Source organism: Miniopterus natalensis, chromosome 1, assembly GCF_054644295.1.
Source record: "Miniopterus natalensis isolate mMinNat1 chromosome 1, mMinNat1.hap1, whole genome shotgun sequence".
Classification (NCBI taxonomy): Eukaryota; Metazoa; Chordata; class Mammalia; order Chiroptera; family Miniopteridae; genus Miniopterus; species Miniopterus natalensis.
Window position 1 is genome coordinate 65042917 of NC_142081.1, and position 19635 is coordinate 65062551.

At 42.5% G+C, this 19635-nt stretch overlaps 1 protein-coding gene and 1 pseudogene across 1 annotated transcript in view; one reads left to right on the plus strand and one right to left on the minus strand.

Annotated features, from left to right (window-relative positions):
• FMN1 (formin 1) overlaps positions 1–19635 on the minus strand; it is a 341600-nt gene that overhangs the window by 300044 nt on the left and 21921 nt on the right. The gene's annotated exons all lie outside the window — the stretch shown is intronic.
• Positions 9229–9341, plus strand: LOC148094163 (U6 spliceosomal RNA; annotated as a pseudogene).

The window sequence follows — 19635 nt, forward strand, 5'->3', positions numbered from 1 at the left end:
CTCAATCTAAGATCACAATGCTAGCTGAAGACGGTTTGATTCGGGACTCTGATCTCTCTTTTCAAGGACATACCCAACAGACCAGAGGAGAGCTTCATGTTGAAATGATAATTAGCTTGCACTTCTCAGAAATCATCTGATCTTTTGTTCCAAGGCTTTAAAAAGCATAAAAATAAGGCAAATGAAAATTATTTTGTTTGCAAGTTCTGGCACAGCTGCTGAAGATAGCAGATGTGCTAACTCCAGTCACTTTATTCCCCTCCTTACCCTTTCCAAAGGCCAGAGCCTCCTTCCCCATCAGCGGCCAGGCCACAGGCGGTGTTCATCCTGTCCCTGTAGAACGGTTAGCCAGTGCACTTTTTCATGCACCAGGAGGAAAGAAGTTCTCAACTCTGGCCATCCTGTGCATGTTCACTGTGAGATATTCAAACAATACAAAATTGTACAGTGCAAAATAAAAATCTCATGTTGCCACTCCCAGAGGTTACCCTTCTTATATATGGGGTGTCGGAATACACGCGTGTAGAACCGCCAGACATTCTCTCTGCATACTCTTTTGGTCTTCGTTTTCTAATATCCCTGGGTCATCATTCTTTGTCAGCTCATATATATGTACACCATTCTTTTAAGTGACTACATATCCATTTTGATGCATATATGTACAAGAGTATACAAAACTGTATTTTCCCAACCCCTTTTTAGTGGACATTTGGGTGTTCTCTTTCTTTTTCCGTCTTATACGCTGCAGTAAATATTCGTATATGTTAACATTATGTGTTTTTTAAAATATTTCTTTGGAGCTACTTTCCATTTTTTACACCATCCAGGCCTCTTGTTTATGAAAATAGGCTTGTCCTTCCATACACTGAGATGCTCTTTGTATTTCGAGCTTGCAGCCTCAATAGCAACCAGTTTCCTCTTTCTTTCCATCTCTGCTTGGCAGGGGTTTTGGCTTTATCTAAAGGATACTACTCTGCTTTACCCATATGACCCCAAAAATGTGACCTGGGGAACATTTCACATGACACACATGAAAGGACAGCTAGTTGATGTTGTAAGAAAACAATACATAACATCACCCATATGTAACGCACAGCCCGCTTTCTCCAAGGACTAGTTCAACGAAAAATTAAATCCTGGACTTTGACCGAGACAGAGTGGTGGGTTCTACGTTCTTGGCGGGGGAGGGGGAGGCAAAGTATTTTACAAATGAAACTTAGATCATATGCCTAAGTCTGAGTCTGAGCATCATAACGACATTGCTCTATTACATTGAGGCTCTGCCCCCTAGCACCAAATGGGGGATTTGGTGTCATATTCAATTCAGCGCTGGTGTCCTTTACAATGCTGTGGACTGTCTATAAACCGAGAGCGCAAAGAGAGTGTTTTACTCCCTTGCTTCCAGTGGCACCTGCCCCAGTATCACACTGATTTCCACATGGATATCCTGTATCTATTATCTTACCTCCCAATTAAGCATAGTTCACATTTTACTTTGCATTTTAAAAACTGAAGGAAAAGAAATAGACTCAAAGCCACAACAAGAAAAATCTAGAACTTAAGGAGGCCACCATCATTGTTTTTCCTATGAATTAATTTATCTGTTCACTTACTAAATAGGTATTGCAAGTAAACAATGTGAGTAAGGCACAGTCCATGCTTTCAAGGGGCTGACAGGACACTCAGGCCACTGACAAAGAGAACAGGCAAGTAAAGAACAGTATTCCCCAAGTGCAGGGAAGGGTTGCTGGAAACTGTCACAGTTAACAAAGAGAGAAACAAAAAAGACCTTGCCAACAAAAGAAGTGAACTGTTCTTGGTCATGCGAAGCGTAAAAAAATTTTAACACCCTTAGCTCCCTTGCCAAAAAAGTGAGCGAGCTGAGAAGACTTATTTGTTCCTGTCATATTCCAGATCCATTTGTTTCCCCTCTTAAAATATTGTCACGCTTTCTGAGCTCAAACAGCCAAGTGATTGCGCTCTTCAAAATGAAAGACTTTTTTAAAACCAGACATTTATTAACATTTTTCTCCAAAAAAGTACATGCTATAGTGGGAAGGGAAGGGAATTCAAAATAGGTTTTATAAAATTAACATTGATTTTAGACTATGCACATTAGGCTCACTCTTTAAATCCTTCCCACCGTAAATTTCATGCCTGTCTGCGAGGTGTCCCGAGAGTATAAAACACAACAGAACAAACAACTAGATCGATATCCTAATATTACCTTCTAAATAGTTCCACTCAGTAACAGCAATGTTTGAATCTAATGGCCACTGACAACACATACAATGTGTGAGAGAGAAGCCTTGTGTCTGTGTCAAATCCATGAGCGCTGACTCCATGTTGGCCTATCCTACTTCAAGTAAGCTCCTCCAAAGAGCTAAGAATAAAGATCTTTGTTCCAATTGCTGCCAAGATCTTGCTGTATAATTTAAAAGCAGAGGGAACTGACTATATTTCCTATATGTAGGGATGGTAGAAGATTGACATAGTACAGGACACTAGTATTTATTTAGCATGTACCATGTGCCAGACATTGAAACTAAGCATCACCATAACCTTACAGCTAAAGCTCAAATTTTGGAATCACCTAGCACCCCTCTCTTACTCTAAGTGACAGAATGTTAAGCCCTGTGGATCTATTTGTACAATGTTTTTCATATTTACCCCTTTCCAGCCCCTGTTTGAGATCTCATCAATTCATTAATTGCAACCATCACCAACTGACCTTCCTTATTCTAATATCTAGTTGCCCTTCACTCTGCTGTCTGGTTAATCTTCCTGAATCACACCTTGGGTCCTATTGCTCCTTTGCTCAAAGGTCTTCCATGGCTTTTCACAATCTATTAAATTAGGTAAACACTCCCTTACATGGAGGTCAAGGCCCCTTACACTCTCTATTACACAGATTTGATTCAATCAATGTTTGGTGAATGAACACATGACACAAAGTGAACGCTCACTATATGTGGCAATGGTTCCCTAAAGTAGCATCTTAGCATATTGAGCATTGAACATGTCTTCAAGAGATAAAGAACAAGGCCTAGGCTCTTTTTAGTCCCAAACCAGGAATGCCCAGAAAGGGAAAAATTAAATCTCACATATCTGGGCTGGAAAGATGGTGAGGGTTGGTGGAAGGGATGTGTGCTTTAACACAGATTCTGAGAAAGATATGTCCCTTCCAAACTCCTCACCCCAGTATCAACATATTGCTTTCTCATTTGGCCTATTGGCCCCACCGAGGAGAGTCACTTAGTTAGAACTCTTTATGTTGTAGCAGAAATCCAATGAAACTGACATAAGCAAAGTGGAATTTATTAGCTCTTATAACCAAAAAGTCCAGGGTTATAGGCATGGCTGGATCTAGGCGTTCAAATGACATAAGGAATCTCTCTGCATCTTTTGGTCCTGTATTCTCATATGGAGTCAAGATGGTTATTACAGCTTCAGAATTTTATACCCTTCTATCTTAGTAACCACCAGTTACTAAGAAGGTGTCCCAGCTGTTCTAGCAAAAGACCTCAGGATCACTCCTCATAGAATAACTTGAAAAATGTGCCTATCCTTGAACTGATCTTAGTAACCAGGTCCTGGGTCACATGACTGGGCCATATGATCTCCAGGAGATCAACCTCATCTTTTATTTTTTCTTCCTTTTTATTGAATTTATTGGGGTGACACCAGTTAACAAAATTATACAGGTTTCAGGTGCACAATTCCATAACACATCATCTGTCCACTATATTGTGTGTTCAACTCCCCAAGTCAAGTCTCCACCCATCACCATTTATCTCCCCTATCCCCCCTTCTACTTCCTGCCAGTACTCATCCTTACCAGATAAAGTGAGAAGGTGACAGGTGGTTCCTCATAGGAAAAGTGGGGTACTGTTACCAGACAAAGGGGAAATGGATGCCATGTGGAGAAAAACATTGACGCCTACTGTAAAAAAAGTTCTGATACATAGAATGAGACGGAGATGATCAGCTTCTGTTAAGCTGTTACAGCATCTCTGTGCTATTCATAGCTGCTGACCAGTGAGGGAGCCCCTCGGTACATTTCACCCACCCTTGTCAGTTTGCTTCTTCGTCAGTAATGCTTTCGATGACCCTACCATTCGGCAGGAGAAGGCAGCTGCAGTGGCCTTGTTGACTTACCACCTAGGACTGAGCATTGGGATTTCTTTCAAGTTCCCATGTGATCTTAATGTGTGGCCAGGGTTGAGAATCACTGGAGTGAAAAAGCACTTGGTCTTCACCACCAAGACATACAAACACTGCTTAAATCTTACAGCATCTCCTTTGCTCACCTAATAATCTGTGTTCTGAACACAAATCTGAGAAGGCTTCTTTCATTTTCAGCAACTGATCCAGAAAGTTTGGAGGAAGAAAGAGTAATATCCATAAATCAGATACGAGCCTCAACAGCACTCTCTTGTCCCCTCATTACACTCTGCATAAGATCAATTCAATACGAGATGGGGGAAAGGGCAAAAGTGGACTTAATTTTTCTTTCTTAGAATTTTTTTGGGGTGTGCGGGTGCAGAGGGAGAGAGACAAACCACAGAGCCTTGCTTGGTGCAAAGACAAATGTTGAAATTACTATGTGCCACTCTCGTCTAGGTCAGAAGCAATTCAAGGCGGCTACATCCTGCAATACACCACTGCCTGCTCAAGCCCACTTCTACGCTATCACAGGATTCTGAGATAGTTGAAAGGGACTGAGCTTATCTGTATCACTCCTCTTTCTAAAACAGCACGATGCCATACAATAAGATTATATCCGGGAGGCCACAGGATACAGTAGAATGCAGAGTCTGAATCCCCGATCCAACACTTACTAGCTGTAGGCACCCAGCTTAGGAAAGTTAACCTCTCTAAGCCTAATTTTTGCCATCTATAAAATGGAGGCACCATGTAACCTTTCTCAAAGACTTCTGAAGGGTTTACAGACAATACATGGAAAGCATCTGACACACAGTAAGCTGTCAGTAATTGTTAGCTATTACCATTTGGGAAAGTAATTTTTTTTTTTTAAACCCAGTCTTGTGGATTAGTTCTAAATGAAAAGTCATACTGTTCCTGGGTCATAAATGCCAAGACACTAAGACAATACATGTAAACAATTATTCAAAGGAAATATCTACTGAAGATTACAAATTAGTAATGGTTGGTGTTAAAACAAATAATTCTTGAATCTAAATAATTCTTGGATATCTAAATAATAGTTTAAAAAATAAGAATAGGGTTTATTAAATGGCCAACTTTGTACGGTGAAATTTTCCTAAAAGCTCCCACAGTTTTAGTGACAGGTTTTCCTCTCTTCATGTGAATTTATCAAGGAAGGGTTTCATTAATATTAAATATCTAAATGCTTACCTTCCTAAGTAGGATCTATTGCTTATTTATAACCCATTGAAAAATGCCATGTTTCTTTATAAAAACCATCTCTTTTATAATTCATGGTTAAAAGCTCTTCTTTGCAATAAGTCACTAAGCTGGGGCAGTGGCTTCAAAAGATCTATATATGAAATAATGATAATAACACCAACTTTGCAGTGAAGTCTGAGAATCAGATGAGATAACACAGATGAAAGGGCTTTGCAAATGATAAAGCACCGAGTAAATGTTCCCCTTTGGCAGCTGTGGCTGCCACAGCTGCTGACTAAAAGGAGTTTATTCCTGGTCACACGGAGTGTCCACCCTCATTAGAGACACGGTTGTGGGCAAGCACCACGTGATGAGATATAGAGAGCTGTCACAGACTGAGAGGAGGAAGAGCTGAGGAGTGACCGAGGAAGAAACACCTCGGAGGCAGGATGGGGGGGGGTCGGCCTCACAGATGGCAAGAGATGGATGAGAGGAAGGAGAGGGGCAATGTGGGCAGGTGGTCCAACAGGGAAGCACGGAGTGTTCACAAATAATGTGGAGCCTCGAGGTACATAGTTGGTGCAGGGAAGCAAAGTGTAAGATAAAGCCAGAACACAAGGTGGGTACAGATGGTGGGGAGCCAATGCCTGCAACATCCAATATTTTTTCAAGTAGGCCAACTCTACATCTATTCTTATTACTCACTGAGTACTTATATTCAAGGTTATCACTTATCAGCCTCCAAAACTCATTTTAAAAGTCACACAGATGTAGCTGAGGGTTCTTACACTTCTGTTAATTCTTCAGTAGGCCAGAGAGAGAAACGGAAGAGGCAGGAAATGGACTGAAAAGAGAGCTGCAAATCCTGGCAGCATGCCCCAGATGGAAGCAGCTCAGCAGGCGGAAAGAGAAGGCAATAAAGCAGTAGTGTAGGCTGCAGGCAGGTTGGAGCAGAAACCAGGGGAAGGGAGGAAGACAAATGACTGTAACTACCAATTTGCAGAGCCATGAAACCTGAGCTCTTCTGGATCTGCCTTCCTGGTGAGTCCTCTCACTCCGAAACCCTGCAAGGGAAAACTGATACCCATAAAAAACTGTGGCTGGGTAACTGCAAGATAAATGCTTCATCTTGATTAAAGGCAGTGTTTTTTCTGACAAAGAAAAAACATGGCTGGTTGACTCTGCAGAGAGGTTATAATGCATGGTTATACATGGGAGTTTGAGAAAACTGCACGATACATGACGCAAACAGACATGTTGAACATTAGGAGCTGGGAGGGGAGAAACAAATAATAGAGTCCTAGCCACAAGGAGCAAGGAGATGTCACATCTTACATTCCTTCCAACAGACAGGTCAGGCTGGACCTGTTATTTTTTGGCACGGTTGTCTCCAAATGAATCAAATAGTTGGCTAGATCATCATAACTCAACCACAGATATCCATTAATTTTCAGTGATGCCATGGTTAATGCTCTTCTTATTTCAACCCAGACCCAAAGATCCTTAATCCAACTCTATTCTGTTGGTACATGGAATGTCACTTAACTTCAGCCTCAAGGGATGGACCAGAAAAACCAATAAGCTGAATCAATAAGTGAATCCAGATCTAACAGTAAACATAACAATTGCTATTACTTGCTAAATTAAATCCAAGTGTAACTGTCTTCATTAAACTGACTAATGATTTCTTATACACTGGTGAACTTTTTAAAATAGAAGTCAAGCCCGGCTGGGCATGGCTCAGCGGTTGAGTGTCGACCTAGGATCCAGGCGATCGGGGTTCGATTCCCGGTCAGGGCATATGCCCAGGTTGCGGGCTCGATCCCCAGTCGGGGGCATGCAGGGGGCAGCCGATCAATGGCTCTCTCATCATTGATGTTTCTCTCTCTCTCCCTCTCCTTTCCTCTCTCTGAAATCAATAAAGACACATTAAAAAAAATTAAATTAAATTAAATTAAAATAAAATAAAATTAAATTAAATTAAAATAAAATAGAAGTCAAATCTGCAAATGTACTAAAGCTATTCAACCAGGATAAAAGTTGAAATAAAAATGTTTTCAAATCAAACCCAGCTCCATTTCAACCAAAACTCCCTTCTCATTCACTTGATGGAGGTCCTCCTTGGGGCTGTGAAACTCCCTCCTCAGGTATAGGCTGTGCTGAGCCCAAGAGATGATTTCAGGAAGGTTTTACCGTAGTGATGCTTATGAGGACAGCAATGCCACATCCACTCGCAGTGTCTGTGGAGAAGTAGGTGCAGCAAATCCAAGACGCTATCCCTAGGTCTCCCTGTAGGGTAACAGGATGAGACGGTGGCTATACCTCTGAGGCATGTCATGCCTCTGTTCATGCCAGAGGAAGACTGAGAAGGGAAAGGGAGGGAGGGGAAAGGAGGAGAGAGACTGAGATTATAGATGAGAGACAGAAAAGCAGATGGGGCAGAATATCCCGACATGGAGGCAGGTCAGGAGACAGTAAGAAAGGACAGTAAGGAGAGATGCGAGAGGTCTGTGGGCTGCAGGCTTGTTGAAACAGAAACCAGGAACGAGGCCAGAGCAAGGAAGAGAGGAGCACGGTGATGGGAGCGGGAGAGAAGCCTAACAGAAGTAGGATGGAGAAACAGAGAAAGCAAACAACTTGCCCTGGAAAGAGAGTACAAAGCAGATTTGTGAATCACTGAAGGCCATACTTTCTAACATCCTCAGAAAGAGGCAATGAAAAGCTGAGCAGCTGAAAATCTGGTCATGACTGTTGCTTAGACAAGATCAGAAATGAGGGCTCTAATTCTGGGCTACTGATTCTTGAAGGGTCCTGAAGATTCACCAGCCTCTCTCTGTGCTCCATATCCTGCATTTGTTCATCAGTGAAAACTCTGTCCTCGTCCTAAGAGGAGAACTTATATTCCTATGACGTTTCCAGGTCCATTTATAAGATGCCTCACAGCAGTTATCATTGTCATTACCCTGAGACGTCATGAGAGTTTATGTAAAGACATATTTTAAAGGTCAAGTAACACAGCTCTCAGTGAGAACAGCAATCAGGCAAGACCACAAGGAGATTAGCTGCCAGAATGTGGGGGCAAGAATTGAAATCACTCAGTGAAATCTGAAAACCATAGGTTATAAATAACTGCTTTATATATAAGTAATTTCATATATCAAACTTTTTTTCCCCCAAATGAAAAAAGGTTGGTAAACCATCAATCTTCACGGAGAGGAAATAAATCTGAGGCTGGGATAACAGTGTGTATAAAGAGCAATGGTAAGATTATTAAAATACCATAAAACTCGGTAACTTTTAGAGCTTTGTCAGTACCTGAGCCCTCCCTCATCACTCAATTGAAATACTTCCTATTTCCAAGATGCCGTTCCACTGACAGGTTAGACTGGCATTTTCTGATGTCTACTTCACAGCACACGTTACGCTAGACGCCCCCATGCGTGTGATCTCATCCAGCCTTCGACCGTCTGCTGCAGGAGGTGTTGTTATCCCAGTCCTACAGACGAGGAGACTGACGCTGGGGGTGGCAGAGATCCCATGACCGGGAACTGGCAGAGCCAGGATACAGGCTGAGGGCTCCGAGTCTAAGTCTGGCCCATTTTGTAAGATACCAGACTGCCTCCATCATTCAGACCTCGGGCCAGAAAGGAGCTGGCTGTCACCCAGAAGCAGGATGCTGGAATGTAAATACTATCGCCCTATTCACCTACAAGCATGTCAAATATTCCACAGTAAACATATATGAGAAGGCATGTGAGAGACTGAACGATGTTCCCCCCAGATCCGTATGCTGCCCTAACCCCTAGTACCTCAGAGTGTGACTTTATTCAGAGATGGGGCCTCTAAAGGGGTGATTAAGTGTTCGCCTCGGCAACACATCTACTATGAAATGGGAACCATACAGAGAAGGTTAGTTAGCATGGCTCCTGCGCAAGGGTGATGCACAAATTTGCGAAGCATTCCATAGTTTCTGAAAAAAACTAAATAAATAGAGAACAGAATGACAGCGGTCAGAGGGGAGGCAGGTGGGGGGGCTGGGTGAAAAAGGTGAAGGGATTAAGGGAAAAACAAAAAGCAAAAAAACTCATGGATACAGACAAGAGTATGGTGATTCCCAGAGGGGAAGGGGGGTGGAGGGAGGGAGAAGAGGGTAAAGGGGGGATAAATGGTGACGGAAGGAGACTTGACTTGGGGTTGTGAACACACAATACAATATACAGGTGATGTCTTATAGAATTGTACACCTGAAACCTATATCATTTTATTAACCAATGTCATCCCAATAAATTCAATAATAAATAAATAAATAAATAAATAAATAAATAAATAAATAGGCGATTAAGTTTAAATGAGGCCCATAGGGTGGCTGCGTTTGCAATTTGATTGGTGTTCTTATAAGAACGAGTTTGGATCAACCAGGGGCATACAAGTGCATAGAGGGATGCCCATGTGACGAGGCGACAAGAGGGCAGCCATCTGCAAGCCAAGAAGAGAGGCCTCAGAGGACATGAACCCTGCCGGCACCTTGCTCTTGGATTTCCAGCCTCCAAAACTGTGAGAAAATAAATGTCTGTTGTCGATGCTACCCAGTCTGTGCTATTCTGGTATGGGAGCCTGAGCAGACTAACACAAGTACCTACGGTCTGCCACGCACTGCACTGAGTGCTAAGGCAGGGGCCCGGCTCAAGAGCTTTTGGTCTTGGAAAAGCCACTGAGAAGCAACCAGGCAATTAGAATATGGCCTGGTAAGCACTACAAAAGGGCAAATGCAGGGTGCTGTGGGGCACAGGAGAAGACCTTGCAGTATGACATTTTGTATGTATATGACAGAGAATGTCTGGGAAAACTCAAGGAAGTGGTGTCTGAATGACATCTGAGCAGATTTCTCCGATACACCTGGAAGAGCCTCTGATTTCCACAGATCCCAATTCCCCCAAATTCAGAGAACATTACTCTTGTGCCAGTCAGCTCTTGCTCTGCTAGTATTTTGTTTCTAATTCAAAAACTTAATTGCTTAAGTCTAGGGATTGGTTTTATGAAACTATTTAGAAATGTAAACACAACTTTAGATGAGCCTATACGTCTAAGTTCTTGCACGAGTTGCACTTCCACCCTTTTGGCTCTCTGGGCAGCACCATGGTGGTGGGCAAGGTGGCAAAAAAGGGAGGCAAGAAGAAAGCGATTGATCTGTTTTCTAAGGAAGATTGGTATGATGTGAAAGCACCAGCTACATTCAATATAAGAAATGTTGGAAAAACACTAGTCACAAAAACTCAAGGAACCAAAATTGCATCTGATGGTCTCAAGGGTCGAGTTTTTGGAGTGAGCCTAGCTGATCGGCAGAATGATGATGCTGCATTTAGAAAATTCATGCTGAGGGTGTTAAGGGCAATAACTGCCTTACTAATAATCTCCATGGCATGGATCTTACTCGTGACCAAATGTGCTCCATGGTCAAAAAAATGGCAGACCATGATTGAAGCTCATATTGATCTCAAGACTGTTGGTAGTCATTTGCTTCATCTGTTCTGTATTGGTTTTACTAAAAAATGCAACAATCAGATTTGAAAGCCTTCGTGTGCTCAGCATCAACAGGTCCACCAAATCCTGAAGGTGATGGAAATCATGACCCAAGAGGGGCAGACAAATGACTTGAAAGAAGTGGCCAATAAAATGAATCCAGGCAGCACTGGAAAAGGCATAGGAAAGGCTTGCCATTTAATTTATTCACCCACTGATATCTTTGTTAGAAAAGTGAAAATGCTGAAGAAGCCCAAGCTTGAGATGGGAAAACTTGTGGAGCTTCCTGGTGAAGGTCGCAGTTCTGGAAAAACTATTGGCGATGAGACAGGTGCTAAAGTTGAACAAGCTGAAGGTTATGAGTCCCAGTCCAAGAATTTGCTTAAAATTCAGACATTTAATGGAGGAGAAAAAAAATCCTATTTGTGATTTAAAAAAAATTAAATGAAAAGTTGTGTCCTGGGCTAGTTTCTGATAGCAAAGATTGACACAACCTAAGAAAAAGGGAGTAGTTTAAAAAATTATGGTGAACTTATTTAATGGAATATATGCAAATATTAAAACTAAGTTTAAGAAAATTTAGTGGCTTAGGAAAATTCTGTGATATAAAACAATTAAAATTTTGTTAATATAGATATGCAATTATAAAGGTTTAAAATATGAGTGTTTATTTCAGATTTGGAGGATCGAACAGTTTTATTAATTTCTGAATTTCTGTGTTTCCAAAGTTTTCTATTATGATAAGCATATGTATATAATTTCTATAATGATATATATATCAAAAGAAATATATATATATTTAATATATCTCTATTGATTTCAGAAAGAGGAAAGAGAGAGAGAGAGAGAGATAGAAACATCAATGATGAGAGAGTCACTGATCCGCTGCCTCCTACATATCCCCTATGTGGGATCAAAACCACAACCCAGGCATGTGCCCTGACCAGGAATTGAACCTCAATCTCCTGGATCACAGGTTGATGCTCAACCACTGAGCCATGCCAGCCAGGCATATATATGTTCAATGAAGGGAAATAAACACTTTTTTCCCAGAAGACTTGGGAAATTATCTAAATGTTTTAACCACACCGTAGTTCTTCCAGCTTTGAGAACCAAATCAACCACATTAGCTGTATCCTATATTAAGACGTTATCATTTTTCAAAACTACTTGTACTGAGAAATCCTAGATCTAAGTTCTGGTTCCCTCTCTGATTAACTGTATTTCTTTTGTGGAGGCTACCTAAATTCTGGGCCCCAGTTTCTTCATGAATAAAGTAAACCACATTTGCAATGACCATCATAGGGTTGGTGAGATCAAATGAAATGTCTGTGAAACTGCACTGCAAACTCTACAGAGCTATATTAAGAATGAGGATGGTTATTTTTATTGATTTGCATGGCACTCCTTCTGAACAGATCAATGTTAGTTGGAGATGGAAATAGGTTCTGAAAAACCTGTAATCATAGTTATCAATATATTTGTTCATTGTGTGTCACTGTGGCCCAGACCACTTCCAGGTAGGCTCCTATGGGGCAGGGGTCACATCACTGTATATTCTACATGATTTCTCATAGATTCTGAATGTAGTATGCAAGTCAAGTGTTTACTTCAGGAAATATCCTTCGCAGACACAATTACCAAAGTTTTATACAGACAGATCATTGTAGGCCACCTCCTCAAAGCCTGAGGAAGCCATCAGGATATTGATAAGAGCAGCAGGTCAGAGCAATGGAAAAGTGGGGAAAATGCAGTTAACACTTACTAGGTAAATGCCCTCTGGGGATAATCCAGCCACAAGTGACAGAAACACCTCTACCAGCCACTAAATGTTATTTAAATAGGCGTGAGAAAAGCTCGTTCAGCTCCCTGGAGAAAGCCACTGACCAGAGGTAGCATGTTATCAAGATTTTCCCACACCTACCTAGACCCTCTCTCCACGAAAGAAAACAGAGATAAGGACAGCCATGTCCCAGGAAATGCCCTGAAATAGCCTATGCCACCTAAAGCAATCGTTTAGACCAGTTAGGCAAGGGACCTCTAATATTTTCCACAGCTAGGACAGAAGAAGAAAGTCAGGAATTTCCTTCCTTCCTTCCTTCCTTCCTTCCTTCCTTCCTTCCTTCCTTCCTTCCTTCCTTCCTTCCTTCCTTCCTTCCTTCCTTTCCTTCCTTTCTTCCCACCAACTCTCACCCCCAAACTTGTCCCTCCTCCCTTGTCTTTCTCACCCTCTCTCCTTCTTTCCTGGCTGTAAATGCTGGTCTCAAGTCTGGTCATCCAAATTATGAGCAGCTGAATGTGTTCAATAAAATAGCACTTTTCTAAAACTCCTCTAGAGCTCAGCTTCTCCAGCAAGGGCTCTATTAGTACTTCTCCTTCCTGCTCTTCCAAACTCTGGACAGGAGAAATGGGCATTTCATTTTTTTTTCCTGGGACTCCATCTCATCGCACTGTGGTCTATCACTTTAACTAACGATGGAAGAATCAGCTGGTCTTTCCCAGACCTTAGCACATAGGTTTCAGGTATGAAGAAGCTGCCTGTGTGCAACTGGTGCCAAGAGGAGACATTATATTTCTTCCTAATGTAGCCCACATTATGTCATTTGGAAAAGGAGCCCCAGCCCAGGACCGGCATGACATTATGCATATGTCACCCAGGACACTCCCCACTCCTAAGAGCAGAGGGTGAAACTGCAATAGAAACATTCAAACCTGCAGCTTCTTAGCCTGTCGTTCTTCTTGGTGAGGCATTAACCTGAAAAGAATTTCTGAGACCCTAGTAATCTGTTTCCCAGGAATACCTTTAATCTCTTCTGCTCATTCCAAGCAGCACAGCCACTTAAACTCTTCCACCACTGTCCCTGGCTCCTCGCACTTGCTGTCTTGCTCAGACTTGCCTCCCTTTCACCCACAGTAGCCCGACTTGGAGGAGGAGCCTGAGGGTCTACTGGTCTGTGAGCACACACCCCCCTCTACTGGACAAAACACAAAGAAACACACACAGCTGGCGAAGGACCACAGAACTCCCCAACAAGGAATATCGAAGTCCCTGCCCTCGCTTTGTACCTGAGAAAACTGCGGGGTACAGGTGTGTCACGAAGCAACAGACTCACAAAGGGAACTGGAGGTCGAGCACTGCATCCCTCTGTTTCCCATGTTAAGTGCCACTGTCAGGTGGAACCATGTCCTTCAACAGTTCTACTCACAAGAAGAGAGGACTCAGTGACTGAGTTCCTGGGAGCCTCTAGGTTCTGAGATTAAAACACTCAAAGGCACAAGCCATCTGTGAAGCAGCAGGGTGCTGGTTAAAAAGCACTGGGTTGGCAGTCAGAGAGCCTGGGCTCTAGTTCCAGTTCTAGTACCTGCAACCTCTGTGAGCTGGACAAGACCACACGATGTCTCTGTGGTTCCCTGTTCTCACCTGGGAAGTAGAAGAGAACAGACGGCCTCTAAGGGGGCCTCACAGAACATGAACACAATTGTGGACGGGCCGAAGAGTACAGAAGAGGATCACAACGCTGCGGCATTAGCTGGGATGCTGGGGACCTTGGCCTAATCCTGGCTCTAGTGCGAGCCCGCTACTTGACCTTGGGAGAGTCACCTCATCTCTGGAACTCTGTGTTAGGAATACAGAGGAAGCCAGATGATCTTCTTGGTAGAAATACTGTAACTTCTCAATCCCTAAATTTCTACAATCACGGGTGATGATATTTTCCTAAAGGATCCTAACGTCTCAGGGGCTGGTCTGTACATTAACCCTTCTGCTTGTTTATAGTAATAGCACTAAGAGAACATACACCAAATTATTTGCTTGGAATTCAAAAGAACTCAAGTACGTACGCCTACTTCCAACCTGCGCGAACACATCTGAGTCACAATGTTTTACAGCTAAAATTAAGGCTGCCTACATATTTGAAGTATTTTATTGAGTTTCTTCCTTCAAATTATCTTCCAATGTCCTCCCTCCCTTTTTGGTCTCCCAAGAAACTGTTTTTAAGTTTAAAACTCAAATGATGTGCTGTTTGGCCTGTACCCACCAAGACCAATAAGTACTTAAGATGTTTTATACACATACACACAAACTATTGAGGATCTTGTTCCAGAAGTTTCTCTACATTTTTTTTAAAGGCCATTGTAAAGTTTTGAGAGTCTTTAGAATCTCACCCCATCTTAAGTCCTCTTTTGTAAAGATGCGTCCCTGAAAATAGAGAGAATACTGACGGTGAATGTTGGTACACACTGACCCACGGTGGGTGATCTCACAGTAAGATAAGCCAGAGCACAGACTACCCCAGTGAGAGAGCAGAATGTTGGCTCTGTCCGCCGGCCTTCCCTGCTGCTGCTTGTCACTGGCGTCCAGTAGGAAAGATCCCTTTCACACCTGACACAAGAATGCACTGTCCTGAAATACGAGAAAAGCAATCCCCTGAGGAGCAGGAGGTCTCTTGGCAGGAGTGAAGCCAAAGAAACCAAAGCTTAGCTGGCGAGGCCCGTGGTAAGAAGTGACTCCATAGAATGCTGTTGGAGTCAGTTAGGTTACTTCCCAGGGTTATGCAATATTCTTAAAATATATTACTTAAAACTGGATAGAATTATCATTGTGCATTATATATGAATACAAAGCTTCCCATTCTATGGACCCTAAGACCATGGAACAGACTGAGGCAAGTCCTATCCTGTTTTCTGCCTTGTTTCTCTCCATCACACATATGCCTGGCTAACAGAGTATAGAATTTACTGATTATATTTTGGTCCACAATGTGAGCTCCATGAGGACAGGGATTAGCTTTCTTTTTGGTCTGTTTATCCACTGCTGTGTCCACTATATCTAGAGCAGTGATGAATACATGATAGGTACTCAGTACTGTTGAATGAACAAATGATTTTTAAATGCCTCCCAGATACGAACACAAATAATCGTAGCGACAGGGCTGTGTCCGCTGTTACAGTTCAGAGATGTTCCATGGCCACAGGGCACATGGGCATGTGGTGAAATGGGAGGACAGTGATTCAATATTACCTTCTCTCTGCTATTGACTTAGCAAGTTACACTCTCTGAGTCTTAGCTCCTTCCTCATTCAAATGGAGACGGCATTCCCTGCTTCTGGGACAGGCTTGTTAGGGATCACACAGAAAGTACGTGCTATTGAAGAGGTTTTAAATCTCCTGGGAGATTATAAAAAATACCCATTTTATGCACATATACTGCACACCCACACACCCACACAGACAAGGGCAGAAGCAGAAGCATAAACAGAGATAGAAATGTTTGGGAACCATTTCAAATAGGAATGGAAAGTAAGTACCCACTTCTGTCTATGGAATCGTTTTTAAACTGCTCATCCTAAACTTATACCATATTTCGGGATAAAAGTGTCTAAGCAAGTGATTTCACTGATGAATAATGTTAATTTTCTTCCGGAAAAAGGAGCTAGGGTTGTGTTAAGGGCTCAGAGTATACTGACTACAAAATTTAGGAAAGTCAATATAACCCTATCAAAAGAATTTTCTCTAATTCTTAACACTTGTTTTGAATGCATTTTATCTTCTATATTGAATGCATGTCTCCTAAGTCCTTTCTGGAACAAGGTAGGACATAAACCAAAGAAATGACTTAATAAAAAAAAAAAAGCAAACAGAAATATACCCACTCATCCAAGGGCCTTCTGTGTGGATCTGATGATGATGTATGTGGAAGTTCTATGCAAGCAACAGTGTGTCCCCGCAGATGCGACTGCAGTGGGTGGTTCTTACCAACTCCACCCTCGCCTTCCCGTTCCCTGCTGCAGTGAGGCCTTCGCTACGGCCACCACTCTGCACACAGCTGCTCTTCCACATTTGCCTCTTCTGGCTGAGGGGTAGAGACTACAGGGTAGGAGTTTTAGAAGTATTCTGGAATTCTATCTTTTTGTCCCTATCTATCTTAAATGAGAAGAGGAGCTATATATTTCTAAGAAGAAAAAAAGAAACCTACATAATTGTGAACCCATGTAGCCCCCCAAGAGTCAGTACGGCACAACTGGTCAAGAGAAGCTATTTAATAATATCACTGAGGAAGTGTTTCCCAGGGGAGGATTCTGAGTTTTGTTCATATTCCATTCAAGACATTAACATTCCTACTAAGGGTGAGCCATACATTTCCTCTCAACGTGCTACATGAAATGCTCGCACACTTCTTTATACTGGGAATGGCTTTTCTATGTGATTTTGGGCCTTAGGGAAACTAGGGGAGTCCCAGGAACTGCAGCCTCTTTAAGTAGCCTGCACTGTGTGGCCCTCTGAACACACTGCCCTACTGCTCTTGTGCCAGGTTTTCACTCCAGTCCCTGTCACCATGGAAGGTGCTATAGTAATGGGACAGAGAGATTAGGGACAGTTGCAGTCAGTCAGACCTGGGTTGAACTCTAGGTTCTGTTACTTCTCTGACTTTCTGTTTTTTGTCTATAAAATGGGGAATAGCTATTGTATAGATTGGGGTTTGAATTAAAAATAATATTTATCAAGCGTTCAATTCTGTGCCCGGACATAGTGCTCAATAAATAATTGATGTTGCTATATTTTAGCCAATGTCCATAGGCACACCCTGTCTGCTAAGGCACAGGCAGGGTCAAAGTCAATGTAGGAAAATGAAAGGAAAGTAGGAACATGAGAAGAGCAGCAAATGCCTTCACTGGGAAAGGGCCTCCAGGAGCTGCTCTGTCAGTGGGAACACTATCACTGATTGCACTTGGGGGAATTACATTTCTATCAGGTAATCTAAAGAGGAGTAGGGAGAGGATGTATCACCATCTCCTGGCTGCTGGACTCTGCAGCTGTTGTTCCTTAGGTCCACGAGCTTCCTCCTGTTTCATTTTCCCTTCATCTTGCCAATGCCATGTGCAGCCTCTGCACACACCTGTTCCTATATTCCCATCATCTCCTCCTTTGCCACCCCTCCCCAAAACCAGCCCGGTGTGTCCCCCAAACCCCCCCCCCCCAGAGAGACGCTGCCTTCCTCTTGGCTAACCCCTCAACACGGACACACAGAGGCTTAGATTATCCAAGCAATTCTGCATTTTCATGGTTGACTAGATAACGGGACTCCATCTAGCAGTGAGGATACCATTGCAGTCTGTCAAATTAGGTACAGATTTGATTAGTCTAATCAATAGAGTTGTGGAAGTATGATAGCTATGAATTAGGGCTCCCGAACGCACTCAGAGCTTACACCCTGTATGAGGAGGTGGTGACCATAGCAGTGGTAAAGGCAAAAGAGAGGGCTCAAGGGAAACGCAAGGAGCAGCCAGTACCAAACTCCACTATGGGCCTTCACCATCTCTGGCCTAACCTGGAAGGCACCTCGTATTTCAAATCCCTGGAGATCTTCTTCATGAAATTTCATACCCTGTCTACTCTGTCAGAGGGCGACGTGCCTGGGCTCAGCCATCCCTGAGCACGCTGCTGTCCTCTAAGATGGGAAATGGATTAAAGACAGAGAAAGGAGAGGAGGGGAGGGGAGGAGACGACATGCTCACCCACAGGTCCAACTCCAGACTTGAGAAATGCTCTGAGGCCCCGGGCTACTCACCTGAATGCTCGGAGAACCGAGAGGAGCAGGCCTGAAAGAACCTTCACGACCCATCGCATACTGAACCTCCTTATCTTAAGGACGATGGTGAGGTTCCCGCAGAACCAGCTTTCCAAGACAATCAGCCAAGCGGCTGATGGCAAAGCCTAGACTTCCCCAGGGCTCTGTAGGCAAACTTGAAGTTTTTATAAAATTTAAATTCAAGTTTTTGTTTGCTTTCTCTGAGGATTCTCCTTTTGTATGTGTGTGTTGTAAAGTTTCCAAAAATTGTCTAATGAACATTTCCAAATATACACAAAAATAGAACATATAATGCAGCCACACAAACATATTACTCAACAAAACAATTATTAAGATTTTGCCATACTTGCTTCATCAAATTCTTGCCTTTATTTCAAATATTGTAAAACTATTCTTAGACCATGTATCACCCCTACATACTCTTTAAAAATATGGGTATTTTCTTTTATCAGTGATTCTCATATTTTTGTTGCCCGACCCCAAGAGTTTCATGTTTCAGCAGGTCTGGGGTAAGGCTGAGAATTTTCATATCTCACATGTTCCCAGGTGGTGCTGGTGATGCCAGTTAGAGGCCACACATTGAGAGCCATTGTCTTACATACTCACAATGCTATTATCATATCTAACAGATTTAATGGTAATTCCTAGGTATTATCAAATACTTAGCCCATATTCAATTTTCTTGATTGTCTCAAAAATGTCTTTTTACAGTTGGTTTCTTTCAATTGTATTTCAAGTCCACACATTACATTTGCTTGCTGTGTCACTGAGTTTCTTCTATTTATTTTTTAAATTTATCCTTATTGTTGAAAGCATTACAGATGTCCCCCTTTCTTCTCCCATTGACCCCTCCACCCCACTCCTGCCCCCTCCCCAGGCCTTCACCACTCTATTGTCCGTGTCCATGGCCTATGCATATACACATATAAATACTTTGGTTAATCTCTTCGTGCCACCCACCCCGCTTCCCTGGTATTTGTCAGTCTGTTGCATGCTTCAGTGTCTCTGGGTCTATTTTGTTTGTCAGTTTATTTTGTTCATTAGATTCCACATATAAGTTAGATCATGTGATACTTGGTGATACTTGTCTTTCTATTTACCAGACCAATCAAGTCTCCCCTTCCCCTCAACCTGTGTCTTTTGTTTACTGCTTTATA